Here is an 18,903-nt window from a genome sequence, read left to right on the forward strand (position 1 = left end):
ACAATGAGCTGGGACACAAGGTGCCAGTCCCTTGGCCTTTATAAGGTGCCCAGCACGATGGGGGCTGAGCTGCTGGGCTCCAGGAAGTGGGAGATAAACTGCTGACACTGTCCACCTTCAGGAGTTGAGGAACAGTACCTTTTCAGAAAGGCCCCCAGGAAAGGGTTGTGGTGACCTAGTGACCTGACCGGCTTCTGACTGTGACCACCGGGCTTCATGGCATTAACATGAGTCAGAGTCCTCAGTGGCCATATTACCTTGCTTTCGGGTGCCAGAATTTCACAGGCTGTTTGTTAGTTTCATCTCTGGCCATTGGCTTAAAAATTAATCTGTCCTTAAGCCAGCAAGGGTCTCACCACGAGTCCTGTAGGCCTTGGACAGACTCAGTTTATCTTTGGCCCATTTATTGATATTAATTATTCCCCACTCTGTACCATGTCAAGCTGGCCCTCAGCAGTCCCCCTTTTTCCTTCAGATGTGGAAGCAGCTGCATCCGGATAAGTCCAGGACTAGAGGCCAGTCGGTTGCAGTTCTGCCGTGGCACATTAAGAGTATAATCAGAGAGGAGAGAGGCATTCAGGCGTGCATCCCACCCTGATAACTGAATGAGAAACTGATGGTTGACCCAGAATGGGTGCAGTGGGTGAGACAGCGGTTAAAACACGAACAGGAAGTCGTACTCCAGATCACACGCCCACAGAGGAATGCATGCGGATAACAGACACTAAATCAGTACTGGAAAGTTTAAATCCACTTAGGGTCCATCCAACTTTCCACCATTGGTGATGCCCCTTATTCCCACCTGTGTATGCCTTTGTTGAAAGAGTACTGATAATTTCCAAAGAGAATACTAAATACAGCCAGCATTGCGTTGTTACTCGTGACTGACAGGGGACAGGGGGACTTGTCCCTGCCCCAGCCAGGTGATGTTTTTCATGGGGAGGGGCCGGACTGTATGACCTGGGGCCCAATGAAGAACAGTCTTCCCGTCCTCTCAGGAACGCCCCATGTGGAGCGCTCTACAGAGGAAAATCTGAACTTACTATCTGATTGCTTCAGCAGCCTTTCTGCAAGTTTTCCCTTGGCCCGTAAGTGCTTCATAAAAAGGAGGAAAGAATGCACTGTATCTGCACGCAGGCAGGTCGGGTTTAAACTTAAAATCTCTGTAAAAGGATATGGAGTCCAGAGCAAGAACTACTGTCTTATCTCCCCTTGGCCTGCACGAGCCTGAGCCCTCACTGTAAGGCAAGTCTGAGGGATCTCAGCTAGCACAGAGACACAGATGAACAAAATGGGAAGCAAGGGCCATCCTCCATAAGGGTAATACTTTGAGGTCAGGGCAAACTCGTCCTTTCTGGAAGGGTCCTATCGAGGGAATGAAAAGCGTCTGAGGACTGATCCATGCAGGTAACCTGCCTAAGAGAGGAGGAGGAGGAGGAGAGGGAGGGGGCAGGTGCAGGATTCCGTTGCCCCTGCAGAGGGAATATGAACCGCAGCGGCCAGGACGGCAAGCAGGGCAACCCGGCGAGTTTCCTGGTAGAGGCCAAGCCCTGGCGGAGGTTCAGTCATGTGTCTCATCAACGGCTCCTCCAGGGCTCTCCAGCTGACCCTCTGGGCGGGGCGTAGTCCCTCTGGTGCCTGACGTAGACTGTGCATGTCTCCAGGTCTTTCTGCCAGTATAGGATAGGCGCATTGGTGGCCCATGGTGTCATAGTGGGGCGTGCTTTCTCCATTACTAGGGACACACAGCCACACCCTCCTCCTGGGCTCTGCAAGGGTCCATTGATCTGGCTGAAGCTGAGCCACTGGACTTGGGGCCCACTGCCCTCAGCTGAAAAGAAGAATGTGGTTAATGAAACACGGTGGGGGGCATTGAGAATGGGGCGCTGGATCCGAGAAATTTGAAATGTAAATGGTTAAATCTAACTGCCTATCTGGCCACATCGGGATTGTCTAGTTTCCTCCTTTTTGTTTTATTAATTGTGATTCTAAGGTTAAATGAGATCTTTTCATAATCCTTTGTCCCTGGGGATGACAGGGAATTCCAGATACAGGCTTAATTCCCCAAAGCTTAAAGAATCATTAAGTGGATCTGTGAAGATAAGCAGGTCCCGTATCTGTGTTTATGGTCACAGGCGAAGACCAGTGAACTGTGCTGTCTGTGAGGGTCCTTTTTGTCCTCTGTAACCTGAGAAACAGCATTGTAGTGGGAGTAAGGGGAGTAACTGTTATAATTTTATCTGGATATCAAGTACTTTGAAATATAAAGTGTAGCTAGAAGACTGTTATTTCTTACCACTTGTGATTGTTTTGCTATAACCGTGGTATAGTTTATAGAGAAAACTTGAGATCAAAAGCCATTGATCATAATTTAGGATTTTTGTAGCACACTCAAATGTCCATCTTAGTACAGGACAGACTGACACATACAATTTTTATCATATACTTTTTTTTAAAGGCTATTATTTGACTGGCAGTCTCATATTGATTTAACAGATTTAACTCTTTCTGTTACTTAGCTGGAGCACAAGAGAAGGGTGTAGACACCTGAATCTAAAAGAAAAAGGTTACCACCAAAAGTAATCCCAGTTTTACATTTTGGAAGAGCTGTACCCCTGGCAGCGTGAGTACATTTAATATAACCATGAGACTAGTAATAACAAATGGTCACAGCCATATGAAAGCTTTTATTTCCTAACTTAATTTTGCACCAAGCACATCTCTTAATTAGAAAACGTTATTGTTTTGGACTTGGCTGGAAACAGCCTGTGCCATCAAAGCCAGCTTGTAAGACCACGGTGACCCAGTATGCTGACATGCTTTACCATAATCCCAGTATCATTAGCCAATCCGACTGGTCCATAGCTTGTTGGTTTGGTGCTCATAAGCCAGTGGTAGAACCTAGACACCTTCAGTTTGGGAGCTAGAGACTTGTCTTTTTACAGCCTCTTGCAATCGAACCACAAACTGAGGTTTGAGGGAAAGTTTGCATTGGAGCTCCATCATCTCGGACTGCGGCCCAGGCTCAGGGAATTTCAGCCCACTGTGTGTAAAGGGCTGCAGGACAGCAGCCTTGAGCATGTGCGTTTGCAGTTTCCTGGGCGGGAGCATAGCCAGTGTGATTTCAGTATTGCCCCTCACGTGGTTTTCCTCAGTCTGTTCAATAACCAAGGAGCGTATTTGAACCTCAAACTGTGGAACCTGAGCAGGCAACAAATACGTCTTAACCAAACAACACAGTTTAAAAGGCACCAGCAGAGAAGCTCGCTGTTTATTGCAAGCTTGGGGAAATTCAGAAATTGAAGATGGCTTTTGCTGAATGCTTATTGCTTTTACACTGCTATAAATTTAAAAAAACTCTTTCAAGGTCTCCATGTATGCTCCCTGTAATACATTTTCTAATAGATCACTTGTCTATGGACTTTGGACCCCGTTGCTCACAAAAGTTTGTTTTAGATGTTTTAAAATTTTAAATTGAAAGGGGGAAAAGAAAAACACAATAAAAGAAAGGGAATATGTACATTACTAGCCTGATCAAGGTTGTCGGGATGCTTAGTGTTACCTACAGGGAAGAGTATAGGGAAGTCAGAACTTTTTCCCAGGCCAATGTGTTTTCTAAAACTCTTTGCTAATGAGTAGCAGCCACTTTGGGTGGAGACAGTGCGCCCTTGGGTGGAGAAGGTGACAGTGCACACTCCTCCTCCTCCTCCTCCTCCTCCTCCTTCTTCTCCTCCTCCTCCTCCTCCACCTTCTCCTCCTCCTCCTCCTCCTTTTCCTCCTCCTCCTCTTCCTCCTCTTCCTCCTCCTCCTCGGTCTGGGGGTTTCTTAACTGGTAACCGTTGCAGTCAAGAGATGTTCCAATTTGCAAAGCAATTGGGTAAGTTTCCTTTCCTCTTCAGAAGTTGCCTCGGGCTCCAGAAGTAGTTATCTAGAGGGAGAATTCAGCTTGCTGTGGGGCTCACTGTAGCCAGCCTCCTATGTGATCCCAGTTTTCTAAATCTACCTTGTCATATTCAGGGAACTAAGGATTGCATTTAACAATATCGTGTAGCATTGTAGTCAGACTGCTGGCTGGAACTGTAATATTTGCTTGCTTTACCAAGGCATGAAACCACTGGTTGTAAAATTGCTCCTCAACTGATAAATCTTGCAGCATTTTGTTTTTAAACTGGGGATTGAACTCAAGCACTTGAACTGCTGAGCTAAATCTCTGGTCCTTCCTGCTCCATTTTTAATCCTGGTTGCAAACCCACCGGCATTGGTAAATACTGACCTCACTCTTTGGGCGTTCCTGTTATTCATCCCACGAGGTCCTGACTTCATCTCTGTCCTCCAGTGGTGTCCATTCCGGGTAGCCTTGTCTGAGCAGATTATAATGCTCCAAAGTGGAGGCCACTTATCAGAGCCCTAGCCTAGGACCACCGATCTGCTCAGAGGTGTGAAGACAGGATAAAACACGACAAAATACATACACTTTAGTTATGAAGGGCACCAGCCTGATCAAAGCCCAGTGACATTCTAGGACCACGCAACTCTGGGATCTTTGGCCTTTATTAGATGCACAGCATGATTAGTGGGCTCAGGAAGCAGTGGGCGAGCCTCTGATGCAGTCAAGCTTCGAGAATTGGAGAGTGGTGCAGTTTTGTAAAGCACACAGGAGGAAATCACGGTAGTAACCCCATTATCTACTCACTGTCCTACAATCGAGCTACGTGGAATTTGCATGAGCCAGAGTCCCCAGCTGCTCTATTATCTTGCTTTGAGTTCCTACCAGAACTTTATAGACCCTTATAACCCCAGCGCTTAGGCCAGTGGGGGTCTCACTGTCCTGTAGGCCCGGGACAGACTCTCCAGTAACTTTTGTGCCAGCTTATTAGTATTAATTATTGCCTGCCCTGTACTGTGTCAAGCTGACCCTCACATTTGAAAATGATGCTTCTCAATCACTTATCAGAATATATGCTTGAGTTTTGGTTTTACCAATGGGTCTTTAAATCCAAATAGAATATAAGCTCTTAATAAAATTCTTACTTTAAGTTTCTAGCTTTGATTTTTATGGCCAAACCCTCCCCAGTGGGTTACCAAGGAGCGCTCAGAATGACACTCGTAAAACTCGAGGCAGCGCCTCTGCAGGCGGCAGGAGGACTCTCCAGAAAGCCTATCAATGTTTAACACGTTTGATGAGCTTTTGCAGTGTTTTATGTTACTGTAGGTCATTTCATATTAATCTGTGATTTTCCTGCCAAAGTCTAGAGCAGTCGGTGGTGAGAGCGATGTGTCTGCAGGCAGATACGGAGTGAATGTGAGGGACACCCAGAAGCCACAGGACAGCGCTCCACACACCTGCGTGACCCTGTGTCCACGCCCCCTTGACGTGACCCTGTCCACACCCCCTTGACCGCCCCAGCCACAGCCACCCCGGCCACCACTTCCTTGCACTGCGATGCACTCGGAGCTGCTGGGGCGTCTGTGACTCCAGGTGAGTGAACTCGAAATCCTCACCCCCGCTTCTTCATCCATTCCTGGCATCTTCCCTGGTTGCTGCTTTCAAGTGAGAAGCAGTGAGAGTCACCGTGAACCTCTGACTCGCCTCTGACAGATGGTTGACCGTGTGTGCACCAGTGTTGGCCCTTGTGCTGTTTGCATCCTCTTGTTTTTTAACCTTCTGAGCTGGGCTGTGCTCATGTGGGTCTGGGCAGGATGGTTTCTGTGGATTTGCAGCAAAGCTGTGAGCGCCTCGAAGTGACCTGGGAGAGGAGTCCTCCCTGGGAGGCAGCCAAGGCAGAAACACCCGAGAGGGTGGCAGTGGCGTGGACCTACTGCTCATGTCCCTGAGCGGCTGTCAGGGAGAGTAAGGAGTGGAATTGGAGGTGTCTGTGGAGTGTTGGATCTATGGATGGGGAGCCATATCAGTCAGCTTTCTGGTCCTGAGAGCAGAACCCAGGACCCCCCATCTAAAGGAGCAGAGTCCCTCTTTCACTCATGGTTTTGAGGAACTGGTCCATGGTTATCTGGCTCCAGGGTGTAGCGGAAGGATCTGGTGGAACAAAGTCGCTCAGTTCATGGCCAGCAGGGAGTCGGGGAGGAAGCCACTGGGGACCTGGCCAGAATCCCCAACTGCCCGTTCCAGAGGTGTTGGAACAATGAAATTTATTAGTAGATGACCAGGAGGCTGGGAGGTCAGCGCTTCAGGATGGGCAAAGACAAAGACACCCATGCCAGCCACAATTTATGGGGTACATACAGTGACTGGAGGGAGGATGGGTGGCCCGGTAGAGCGTGTAGCAGCCTTCTGCTGAGAAGGTCTCATGCTGATGAGGTCACATCATGGGATGAATCATAGGGCAGTGACAAGGGTCTTTACGTTGATGGGGACAGTGGGGGAGAGCCGGCAGGTCATGGACTTTGCCCTTTCACCACAGTGAAACTTTTTATTACTACTGGGTTCTCCAGGAACCAGGATGTCTTCAGCCAATACAATCTTTTTTTGTTTCCCCTGGTACCAGGCATTGAACTCACAACCTTGTGCTTTCCAGGTAGGTGCTTGTGCCTCTGAGCTAAGTCCCCAGCCATGAGCTGATGCAGTATTGCCCTGGGACACTGTGGCATCAGGGCACCATTGAGGTCTCAACTGTGACCCAAGGTGCAGGGAATTGCATTGATGCTTACCAAAGCAGGGTCCTCTGCAGGGACAGTACTGGAGAGGAAGGGGCCAAGGCCAGACAGTTCAGATGATCATTCAGCAAATACTTGAACATCTCCTACCGCTTTCTTCCCTTCTAGGTCGCAGGGTTCCTGGACTCCGGAGCTGTGTTGCAAGGCCGATGTGACCCTTCCCATGCCAGGTTTTTGTGACCCAAACACATCCGCTGGGAGTGAGCATTGTGCTTTTGGGTCAGGAGGCCAAGCTATTTGGATCTGGGAGCCAGGAGCCGGGTTCACTAGAGGGGAAGAACTTTGACAGGGCCCTACCTGCCGAGGGCCGCGAGAGCTTGCTGTGGACTACAGTCCTGCACAACGACCCTTCAGTAAGGAGGGACTCGGGCAGGAGAGGCATCTCGATGCTGTGTGTTCCACCTTGTGAAGCTGCACCTGGGTGCTGGGGAATGGTAAGTCCAGTGTGTGAGACTGTCACAGATGACGCATGGACTTGCCCAGGTTCTACACTGACACGCAACCCAGAAGTACAAGAAAGTTAACAGAACACTGTGTGGGTACCTGGATTTTACAATCAAGGTTCCAAACATGCAGGTTCATTGATTTAAGGTAACAACTACCTGGATTTTCGAGGTGGTTCCTATCTGACCAGGTGCTTTCAGATTGCTTTCCATTTACTTTGCCCTCCTGAAAATCCCAAGATTCAGGCTGATATTGTTGCTGCCTAAGAGATGGAGGCCCAGGTGTTTTAGAAACCGCATTAAAGTCAGAGGGTTAAGATGGGGGTGAACAGTGGAGCTCTAGACACTTGGTCTTTATCTTCTCTGTGTGTGTGACTGTGCCTGGCTGTCTCAACGTTGGGTGTCTTACAAACTCCCTTGAGCTACAATAAATTTCTTTCACATGGTTCAGTGTGCACCTAGGCTCCACCTTGCCTTGTGTGGTACTATTGAAGTCTCATATAAATCAATTCTAGCATCTGGTCTCATTAAATTGACTTTATGATATAATCATGGGTGATAGTTCAAGGCTGGAAAGCAGGGTGTGTCCTGGGGTGGAGGGAAGGTGCACACTGGTCACGGGGCTCGTGTCTCACTGCCAGAGGGTAGAAGAGTTGGGGTGCAGATGGAATGGTTGGGGAACGTGGCTCCGTCCCATCTCCCATTTCTCGAATTCAGTCTGCTTCCCTTGCCTGCCTTTGTTGCTGTGAGGGTCCATCTGCCAGTGCCCCAACCTGGTTTCCACTTGTCTTTCTTGGGTGACCACATTTTGCTGGTGATCACTCATATCTGCAAATGAAGATCCTGGGCCTTCAGGGGTGCACTGAAGAGTGGGGTAGTTAGTTCACATGGTCGCTCTATTTCCATCCTTTGAGTTAGTCCACCCTGGTTTCCCAAGGGGCTGTCCATTCCCACTAGCAGTGGAAGAGGGCTCCTCTTCCCTCATGGTCCAGCAATTGTTACTATTTTTGTTTGCTTGCTTGCTGCTGGTGATTCTAACTACGGGGAGCTGGAATCTCTGAGGTCCTGGAGATCTTTCTCCGTTGGAGTTGAGGGTCCGCTATGTGTGGTGAAATCCGAGGGTGGGTTTTCACCGTGGCTGAGGGAAGCAAGGTTTAGGATGCTCTGCCATGTCACAGAGGGCGAAGGCGTGGGAGCCAGGAGGTCCATCCGCTGCACTGGGGAATGCGTGTGCTGTGGGATGCCAGCCGCGCTCCCGACTGCCTCGGTTGGTTACAGTATGGGTACCGCTTCCTAAGCAGGTATCCCCTGTCCCCTTCATCTTCACCTCCTGGGACCGATCCCCAACCAAATGTTGGCTCTGCCTTTATTTGCCTTCAACTTCCAATGCTACGCTTGCGCCCATAGACTCTGTCCCTCTGCTCTGCACAGCTTTGATTCTCTTTGACTCCAAGGTTAAACTTGTTGCTAGGCCTGGGTTTTAGCTTCTGTTGTTCAGTAACCAGCACAGAGACATTTTAAGCTGCAGAAATGAAAAAGGTGTTTCTGGAATTTCCGCCCATGCAAGTGACCATCACAAACCAGAGACATGACACACCGACATGGTTACCGTTAGACGGTTTGTCCAGTGTCTCTGCCCCATGGGTCCGTGGTTTTTAGGTAGGGATGGGAAAGTCCCAGAGAGTCATTGTGAAATCGATCGAGAAAGTGCACAGAAAGAACCTGGTAAGTTCACCGGAGGAATCGCTCCCCTGCTGATACACGAACTTCCTTAAATGAGTCATAGAAAGAGGCACCCCAGGATGGGATGGGTTAAGAAGCCTCACCATGGTTGCCCAGCCCAGGGAGGCAAGAGAGGTCACAGAATCCAGAACCCAGCTGGATCTGCAGCTCTGCTGGGGAGCATCTGCTGGAGCACCTTAGTGGAGAACGTGCACCCCAACGCTTTCCGTCATCCTTGGATTCCTTCTTGCTGCTTCCCAATGGACAAGCCTGGAAGATGTGGCCACCAAGATAGCCTCAGACAGTGTCATCCAGGAGAGCAGCCTGCTGGGCCTTAGACAAGGACTGGCCCATTTTCTCCAGGGCCACACTGTTACCACTGTCCTTTCTCCAGGCAGAATCGGGACCCTCCTTTGTAGAATCACGGGGCCCTGGAACTGAGAGAACATCCGAGGCCACCTTCTGCCCCCTCCCGTGTCTTCCTCTGGAGGAGGCTGTATATGGGGGAGCCAAGCTCCTGCTGGTTTTGGGCCCCTCTGTTTGCTACGTCCTCTGCCTTATTGGGGTGGGGGAGACCAAAGCACAGGTGCAGTTCCCGCAGGCTCCAGGGGCTTCCTGAGGGCAGGGTAGCCCAGCCTCCTTTTGGGGCTGGGACCTGGCAGAGCATAGAGTACCGAGCTTGCCTGAAAGGTAGATGCTGGGCCAGTCTCCTATTTCTCTCTACAGCCTTTGTGGTTGGAGCCACATTTCCTGCTGGTTTCACAGTGTCTTTCTCGTGCGTGTGACCGTCCTCTGCAAGCATCCTCCCCCTAGCATGTGTTCCTGGAGGGACCCTTCTCTCAGGGGAGGGTGCCAGCTGTATGCACCCCTTAAGTGTCATCTTATACTGAGAGCACAGAGCACCAGGCATTTTAAAAGGATGATACAAGAAGCCACGCTTTTTCCTAAATCCAAGGTGCTCTGTGGCTTCCTCCCTTCCCCTGGCAGTCACTGTAGGAGGGGTCCTTTCCCGCTCTTCCCGCCCCAGGGGGCAAGAGAGAAGCCCAGGGTGGGCCCTGGGAGCCTTTGCCAATCCCAGGCGCATTCCAGGGAATCCACAGGGAGAGGACCAGTGCTCTGTGCCTCTGAAGCAGGCAGCAGGCACTGCCCCAGCCTGGCGACCAGGTGACACCTTGTACCTGTGCTGGTGTTAAACTGCTGTGTGCAATCTGACCGCAGCACTCCCCTGAGTCTTAGAGTCTTAGCTAATCCTGTAATCTGGAACTGGTGATCGCCCCACTCCCTGCATTTAAAGTACAAACTATAGGTCAGAAAATGAACCACTATTCATGAACTTCCTGCAAGTGCTGGAGATTTTTCTTTTAGCAGGATTGGAAGGTGCTGGAGGAAAAGTGAAGTTCCTAGAATAAAATGGGGGGGAGGGAGGTTTGGGACAATCGGAGAGTGGTTGCTCTCTGGAGATGTTTCAAAACAGCAAAGACTGCTTCCTGCATAGGCGGAATGGGGGTCGTGGTCTGCAGCCAGCTGCTTCCTGGAGTGAGTGAATCACTCCAGGCTTCTGGGGTGAGCTGCGCTGATAGTCCTTACTGGGAATGGGTGACCTTGCAGCCCCTCACCTGTGTCTGTTGTCATCAAGGCTGCTCATGCTGCCAGGGAAGGATGCTGCTAGGAGGAGCAGTGAGCTGGGGTGAGGGGTAGTGTGCTGACTGAAGCCACTCTGGCCACTGGTCCTCTTGGTCCTCTGATAGACACTAGCTCTGCCTGTTGGGAGGCTCAGGTGCATCTCTTTCTCACCATGGCCATCATGGACCTGGGAGAGGAAGTTCCAGGGATGTTCCTGCTGTGTAGATGGAAGAGAGCCACACACCGACAAAGCAGGTCACACTGCCTTGGGCTCCAGAGGAAGTGTCCCTGTCCTCCTTTAGTGGCTTGATTTCGTAAGAGGCATCAAAGGAAGGTAGGTTGGAGTCTGTTCCAGGAGCTCGATCCCATCACCCTCAAAAGCAACTTTGGGCAATCAGTTTTTCCATCCTGTGGTTGCAAACAGAGGTGAGCCCTGCATCCTGCGGCCATCCTGCGGTTGCTACAGGATGTGGGGTGTGTCCCTTAAATGGTAAAGAGGGAACCGAGAGGACACCGTGTGCAGCTTTGGTTACAAGATGCCTATAAAGTGACTGCGGCTGAGGGCACCCGGAGGTTCTTGAGGAGCTGCCTCTGTGTGTCTTTTTGATGTTGGTCCTGTTACATAAATGATGACAACTCTGCCAAAGACACAGCCTGAATTTGCGAGTTCCCAGCAGAACTTACCGGAGTAATTCCAAAGGAGACCCCCAAGTCCGGTTTGTTGAGCTAGGTCTTTTATGGAGAGGGTTGGCGGATTGGTGGGACCATGTTAGATGGGGTAATGCATAGGGGGGCATGAGACGAGACGAGTGAGAATGGCTGAGTATTGGCTGTCTAAGCGGGCGCCGTGACCTGGCAGCTGGGGGCACAGGTGTGCAGTGTCCTGCAGCATAGGCATCGGGCTTGGAATTTGACAGCGTGGGAGTTTGGGCACCTGGTGGGTCAGGGGAGGTGGGAATCTGATGTGTCATTTCTGGGGTTCTGAGAATAGAAAAAGAGAACCAGGGAAGGAGTGGGGTATGGGTGATGAGTCCTCATCCAGCGGCTTTGAGCTGAGTGGGGGTGAAGTTGTGGGGCTGGGAGGGGTGACATGTGAAACGGCACTGGTCACCTGCAAGTGAACCAAGAGGTCTGTGTTCGGACAAAGCTACACAAAGTGATGGAGCAAAAGTGATCAGGGGCTCCAGAGAGTGGTCAGCCAGTCCAAAAGGCTTGGGGGCGAGGTCTGGTCCAGCAGGGTGGCACCTTGATGGTGTGGCCTTTCCATGCCATGTCTTACAAGTCTGGCCTCATTTGGGAAGAGGCTGTAGGTTTGCTGGACAAGGGCACAGAGCCCACCTTTCCTGTGATGAGCAAGTCCAGGCTTTGGTGGTTTGGGAGCACAATCAGTGAGTCAATTTACACTTGCAGGTTAGCGAGCTCACTAGAAACTTGCTTTGAGATACCGGCTTCCAGAGGGTGGAGAATCGGTGAGCAGAAGCAAACGCCCAGCCCAGCTGCAGTGGGGCCCACATCTGTGGCAGTAGGAAGGACTGCCAGCAGGGGGACAGGCCATGCTGCATGTCTGGGACAAACTAGATTGGGGGTGGCGTGGGACTGGGACCCTTTGCGGTAGACTAAAGGACAGGGAAGGGGTGGGGTATAGTAAGCCAGGTATGGTTCTGTCCAGTCGGTGGATGGTGACTCCGGGTGCCACTGCCATGCATGAAGAAAACTCCCCATGAGCCTGGGTAGCTGGGCAGGGGACAGGAGGCTATTTCAGGTGGGCACTGTTGACCGGGGTGATGACGGCTGAGTGGAGCTGATGATGGAGATAGGGGCTGATGATCATGCAGCCCACAGGCCCACAGGGTGAGCTCATGGGTCACGGCCATCCAGAAAGACCCAGTGCAAGGCTGGGAGACTTAGCTTCCAACACAGGCATGGGTTGGATGGGTCTGGCAGGCGAATCAGGGGGCCTTTGCGGTGGCCTCCCCATAGTCATGGAATTGAGGTCCTTCTCAATGGGGACCCATGGATGGGGGTGCCCTCTGTAGTTTTGATGTTCAGGGATTATGTTGCATTTCCTCTGTGGGAGGTTCCCCAAGGGTAGACCCCTGGGAAAAGACCTCCTGATGCAGGCAGGGCCCGAAAAGGTGAGTGGTGGTTAAGGACCCACGTTCCCTGATGATCAGGTAGAGGATGGAGGGGCCTCCTCATTTCATAGGGAAAGGTGAGTGTAGCTGTGACTCCCAGAATCTAGAAGTTCAGTATGTGGGATCCTGAGAAAGCCTGGGGTGTCAGCCCATCTGGGAGGGGATGCCAGGCGGGAGGTGTCCATGGGGTGTCCAAGGGGAGACACACCCCACAGGGGTTTCCCCTGTGGTATTTGATGAGCACTAGTCCCTGGCAGTGAGAGACCAGGTGAGGAGGAACCGGAAGTGGAGACAGAGCGTGAAGGAGGAGATCTGGGGTGAGGGATGTGAAGCATAGATCGTGGCCTGGAGCCCCGAATTTGGGGACTGGAGGTGCCATTAACTTCGTAATAAAGTCGGAGATCCCAGCAGGGAGGAGGCACAGGAGGAAGAGGAGCTGCAGGTATGTGATAATGACAATCAGACCAAAGAGGAGGAGGACTGGACGATGACGACGACGACGACGACGACGACTTTGGGCCTGAGTTAAAGGGAGTTCTCACCAGTGTGCTCCAGGGTCTCACTGAGCTTGGTTTCAGGGGTCCTGGGAGGGGGCAACCTGGAGGGGGGAACTCTGTGGTGGGAGTAAGGTCATGGACGCTGGTCCAGGATGGGAGTTCTGCCAGTTTGACAGGCCGTGGGAGTGACCAGGGAGACCCGTGGTCCAGTGTGGTCTGTCTGAGTTGGCTAGAAGGGGATTTTTGGAAGACTGGAAAGAGAACTTGCCCCCTAGGGGTAAAGGGGGAGGGGGATGGTGAGGGAGAGCTGGGGGAGGAGGGCATCTGCGTGGGCTTGCATCAGAAACTCTTCGAGGGGTGACTCGGGGGGCCAGACCTCAGGAAGAAGGGTCGGCTGTAGGTCTCCTCAAATGGACTTAGGCCAGTGGGTTGTTTAGGAAGAGCTTGTACATGGAGGAGGAGGGCCAGGGTAGTAATTCAGGAGAGGCTGGAGGGGCTGCTTTGTTAGCCAGATTGTTTGGGGCTACAAGACTTTCGAGGCCAGGCAGTAGAGGGCAGCCAGCTTCAGTGGCAGGGTGGCTGACTCTGGGAGAACTTTTATGTGGCCTCTGCTGGCCATGGAGGATTTTTGTGTAGGGAGAAAGCCAGTAGGAAGTCAGGAAGTCAGGATGAGTGTCTGGGTTAGGGCTGTGAATTTTGTCTGTTGTGAGGTCATTTTTGGGGGGAGTGATTGACTCTTGATTGTGTGACCCTTTGCCCAATGGTTATGTGTGAACCAGCTACTGCCTGTGTGGCATTTGGGTCTATGCTGGGAAGGTGCTGAGATCATGGTGATGGGGATCACTTTGTTTTGATTTTTTTGAGACAGTATCTTACTGTGTAGCCCAGGCTGGCCTTGAACTCAGCCTCCTGAGTGCTGGAATTACGAATGTGTGCCATCACACTAGATTGGATGGAAGGTTTGAAGGCAGCTGTGGGCAATATCCTGAGCCAGGGAGGGCATGCAAGTGTGGGATTTGGGGGAGGATTTCAAAGAGGTCTGGCTATGAGGTCGACGTGGAGAACCCAGAAGCACTGCGTCATCCTCCGAACAATCCCATATATCCCCAGAGAACCCCAGTGGTCCCCTAATGCTGACACATGGAGAGGAGCTAGACTTTCCTCAGCTCCTTACACATGAGAGCTCAAGCTGGGAGAGAGAAATGATTCACTGGGGTAACTCAGGATCAGGCAGAGATGGGAGATCTGAGCTCTGACCTCTGAGGATCCACAGCGCCCCTCTCATGCCACCTAAAGGTGACAGATGTGTGTTGACTGGGCCATGCCCTTCTTGTCACCATTTTGCAGCTTCCGGGGGGACTTGTGTGGACAGACGATTGGTCCAAACTCTAATGTGGTCATGAGGGAGCTTAAAGCCCAGGGATGCGGGTGCCAGCGTGGAACTCTGTAAGTCACATGGGAAGATGCTGCATCTGACGTTAAGTCCCCTGATGGCCTGCGACCTCTGCTCTTTGTCTCTGTCATTGGCTGCTCTACAGTGATGGTTGGGCTCATTTCTAACTGGAGAATTGGCGCACTTCATGCAGGGGAAAGAGGATTGTCAGAGCCCCAGCAGACCTCCTGGGGAGCCTTCTTTGGTGGCGTTGGCAGAAGATGCCAAAAGGTGCATTGCTCTCTTTTGACTCAGTTTGGGCTGACTACAAAAACAACTTTCTTTTCCCTACTTCTGAGCGTCTGAGCCTGAGATTTCTCATAAACTCTCTTCAGCTCTCCAGCAAATCCTTTCTTGATGGACGGAGTCCATGATGGCTTTCTTGTTTCTTCCTATACTTTCTTAATCACAGTTATTCTAGCAGCACACAGTAGTTCATGGGGGATCGGTTGGTTTCTCCACCTGATGAACATGACTGGGAGCGGTGACCTTAGCAGTGTCTGTGTGTCTGACAGCTGATGTCTCATCGTTTCTGTCTGTGATCAGCACACCTGCGCGGGGTGCCTAACACGGCCAACTTTGACTGTGGTGACTGGTGACACCTGCAGACAAGTTCCCCTCCAGAGTCTTTGCTGGCCCCAGGTGAGTCGGGGGAGTCTTCGACTCTGAATAAAGTTGGAGTCCACTGTCCCAGCCAGATTTGCACAGATATGAAACCTCTGGGAAGCACCATGTGCTGGGCAGGCAGTGGAAAAGGAGAGAAAGGTAATTCTTCTGCTCAAATGTCCCGATCCTGGGATCCCTTTTTAGTATGTTTCGCTTTGTTTAGCAAAACCTCGGTGTAAACATGAGTTCCTGGGAAACTTCGGGCTCAGAAGCGCATCCCATGCCACCCTTTATACCGGAGGACACAGGTGTGGATTCCTGCCACTTATGCCAGGGAGCCACGTGCTTGCTTATGAAAACAAATCCTTTGTTCATTCTGTGCGCTCTTTAAAATTCTGCTTTCAAGAGAGTGAGTGGGAGATGCGATGGGTGCCGTGGCGCCCCGCTGCTGTGGACACTGGGAGGCGGACATTGCACGACCGAAGGTGCTGAGACTAGCAGCCATGCAGGTCGCCTGTCCCCACCACCAGCCCGCTCCGTGTGAGCTGCTTCTTCCTCGTGTCAGCCAGGCTCTGCTTCCTATCGGAAGTCACCGGACTCTCACGAGATGTCAGCAAAGCCAAACTACTGAACACACTGGAAATGTTGTGTGACAGTTTCCACCTGAGGAGAGGCTGTGTAAACCAGGTGTGTGGTTTCCGAGGAGAAATGGGTCCGGGTCACTGGAAAGCATAATTGGGGCTTTAAAGTCGCGAGTCTGGGAGACTTCAGGAAGATGGTGGAGCAGCAAGCAGAGAGAAAGCAGCCTCTCTGAAAGCCACCGTCCAGACGCGGGGACACAGCTCCGTGAGGAAGACAGTGAGGAAGGGAGTGGGTCCCAGGGACCCAGGAAGAGTACGGAGTCTGAATGGAAGCCCACAGAGAGAGTAAAGAAAAAGAAAAACTTCAACAAAGGCGGTAGCTGGTGGCGTCTGGACTTGGAGCTGGACTCATGGCCTGAGGGGAGCAGCTGGAACCTGCAGATGTGCGCTCACGGTGACAGTGACCTCTGGTGACCCCGGAGGCCTCTGCAGAAAAACTCGGTGGTGGAAGGGAGTGGTGGATGTGGGGGACTTTGCTAGCTGTGAGCTCCTGGAGAGGTGCAGACGCCCGGACTGCGGACGCCTGGTGGGTCTGGTCACGGGCTGCCTGCTGAGGCGTCCAGTCCTCCACCGGAAGGCAATGCTGGCTTGCGGACATGTGGGGGCATAATTCGGGATTCTGACCACACAGGCTGGCTCCGGGTGCATCCAGAGATGATCCTGGAAGTGGACTGTTTTGTGTTGTCATTTTTCTTTTCTTCTTTCCCTGTTTGTTGGTTTTATTCAGTTTTCTTTTTATTTCTCATTCTCTCATTTTTTTTTTTTTTTTGAGTGTGAGTGCATTTCCTAACCTCCTTGTGGGGGCAGCTTTGTTCTGTTTTACCTTTTATCTCCCCAATTTCCCTTTCCCTCAGTTTTCTGCATCAGTTTCCCCAAGTTGGTGAGATCCATCTTTGTTCTTCAACCTAATTATAAGCTCTTTCTCTTTTCCCTCTTTTCTCTTTGCTCTTTAATCTATTTTGAACCTTAATCTTTGAGATTAAGAATTGATATATTACAGAATTGATATATTACAGTCTTAGATAGTGTATATAACTGTTTTGCATTCCTTTGAAAAGATATGAAAAGACACTTAAACAAGACACAGCGTCAGACACCTAGTTCCCCAAAGGCAAACCCAGGGTGCAAGGAGACTGGAAAATCTGAAAGCCCCCACCAGGGCTCCCCAAAGTGGCAACAAAGCAATTGAATGAAACTCTGAAAAAAATGAAATCAGAAATAATCTCTCAAAGAATTACAGACATTACCAAATTATACACCATGCTTAGCGACGTGAGAGCAGACACGGACAAAAAATAGATAACCTTAAGCAAATTATGGAACTACCTCATAGGAAACAAATGGAATTCATAAAACAGATTCAAGCAGACATCCAGGAGGATAAAAACTCCAGCGGAAATGTTTGAAGCACATTAGGCTGGTGTGAGGACAGGACCTCAAATATGGAAGACAGGCTTGCAGTTAGCGAGCAGGAAAAGAAAAATTTCTCAAAACTAGCAAGGGACCATGAAAAATAAACCCAGCAGCTGCTTAAGATTAATTGGAGTCAATGAACAAGCAGGAGATACCACAAATGACATTAAAAACATCTTCACAGACATTGTGACAGAAAACTTTCCTGGTAGAGAAAAAAGAATTTGACATATAACTAAGTGAGGCATATAGAACTCCAATTAGCAAGGATCAAAAAAATCTACATCCAGGCATATCACAGCCAATATTCCAGAAATTCAGCATAAGAATAGAATTAAGAGCTGTTAGGGAAAAGAAACAAATCATTTATAAAGGAAGCCCTTCAGAATCACAGCTGACTTCTCAGTACAAACTCTTAAGTCAGTGACAGCTTGGAGTGAAGTGCTCCAAGTTCTAAAGGAAAACAACTTTCAACCCAGATTGATGCATCCTGCAAAACTATCTTTCAAAATTGAGGGAGAAATAAGGTACTTTCATGACAAAGAATAGCTGAAGAAATTTATGACCACCACACTAGCACTCCATAATGTTCTGAAGGACGTTCTAGAGAGGGGTAATAAGAACAAAGCTCCATGAACCCCCACAGAAGGAATCCACCAGGACAGGCAGACAACTAGAGGGAAGGGACAAAGAAAAGAAGGAAGAGGAGTCGATAATAGGAAAATAACATGACAAGGGTAAATCAGTTTTAACCATTAATGTTAATGGCCTTAATTCACCAGTCAAAAGACACAGACTGGCAGAATGGATCGAGAAATAAGAACCAGCAATATGCTGTATACAAGAAGCATGTTTGATCCAAAAAGAAATTTATAGACTGAAAGTTAAAGGATGGAAAGCAATATTCCATGCGACAGGAATCCAGGAAAAAGCAGGGATTGCTATTCTATTTGCAGATAAAGTGGATTTCAAGCTAAGACTGATTAAGAGAGATAAAGAAGGTCACTACATCCTGGTAAAGGGAACAATCCAAGAGGAAGAGATAACAATCATAAATATATATGCAACAAATACCAGTGCACCCAGTTATATGAAACAATTACTCATAGATATGAAAAGTCAAATAAGCCCTAGTACACTTGTATTGGGAGGCCTCAATACCCTGCTGTCACAAAAAGACAGATCAGCTGGACAAAAAAAATCAATAATGAAATATTAGAACCAAATCAGACTTCTGAGCAAATAGGCGTGGTAGATGTCTATAGAGTGTTCCACCCCACGACATCAGGATACACATTCTTCTCAGCAGCACGTGGGACATTCTCCAAAATAGACCATATACTGGCTCATAGAACATGCTTAAGTAAATGTAAAGGGACTGAAATTATCCCGGGCATACTGTCAGACCACAGTGCAGTGAAATTGGAAAGCCATGCAAAGGAAATCACAAGACTTCATAAACACATGGAAATTAAATAGCACCCTCCTGAACAACCAGTGAGTCACAGATGAAATTAAAGAAGAGTTACAGCTGAGTGATAATGACAGTACAATATACCGGACTTGTGGGACACATTGAAAGCAGTCCTGGAGGCAAGCTGCAGCAGTAAGTGCCCATGTCAGGAAAGCAGAGCAAGCACATATACACAAGTTAATGCCGAGCCTTAAACTTCTAGAAAGAAGATCAGGTTAAACCAAAAGCCTGTACCAGGGAGG

The 18,903-nt window shown here is 49.9% G+C and overlaps 1 protein-coding gene across 4 annotated transcripts in view; it reads left to right on the forward strand.

Moving 5' to 3' along the window:
• The window catches only part of B3galt5 (beta-1,3-galactosyltransferase 5), a 49,453-nt gene that overhangs the window by 14,507 nt on the left and 16,043 nt on the right, over positions 1 to 18,903 (forward strand). For 3 of the 4 annotated variants that reach the window (XM_063224532.1, XM_003463925.5, XM_013146102.3), the window contains 2 exons: positions 5,249 to 5,479; positions 6,784 to 7,109. The exons of the other annotated variant lie outside the window; for it this stretch is intronic. The gene's annotated coding sequence lies outside the window, so the exon portion shown is untranslated. The remainder of the gene's footprint in view (positions 1 to 5,248; positions 5,480 to 6,783; positions 7,110 to 18,903) is intronic. 4 annotated transcript variants of the gene reach the window in all.

Source organism: Cavia porcellus, unplaced genomic scaffold (assembly GCF_034190915.1).
Source record: "Cavia porcellus strain 051 isolate PalLab524CR breed Dunkin Hartley unplaced genomic scaffold, mCavPor4.1 scaffold_15, whole genome shotgun sequence".
NCBI classification, from domain to species: domain Eukaryota; kingdom Metazoa; phylum Chordata; class Mammalia; order Rodentia; family Caviidae; genus Cavia; species Cavia porcellus.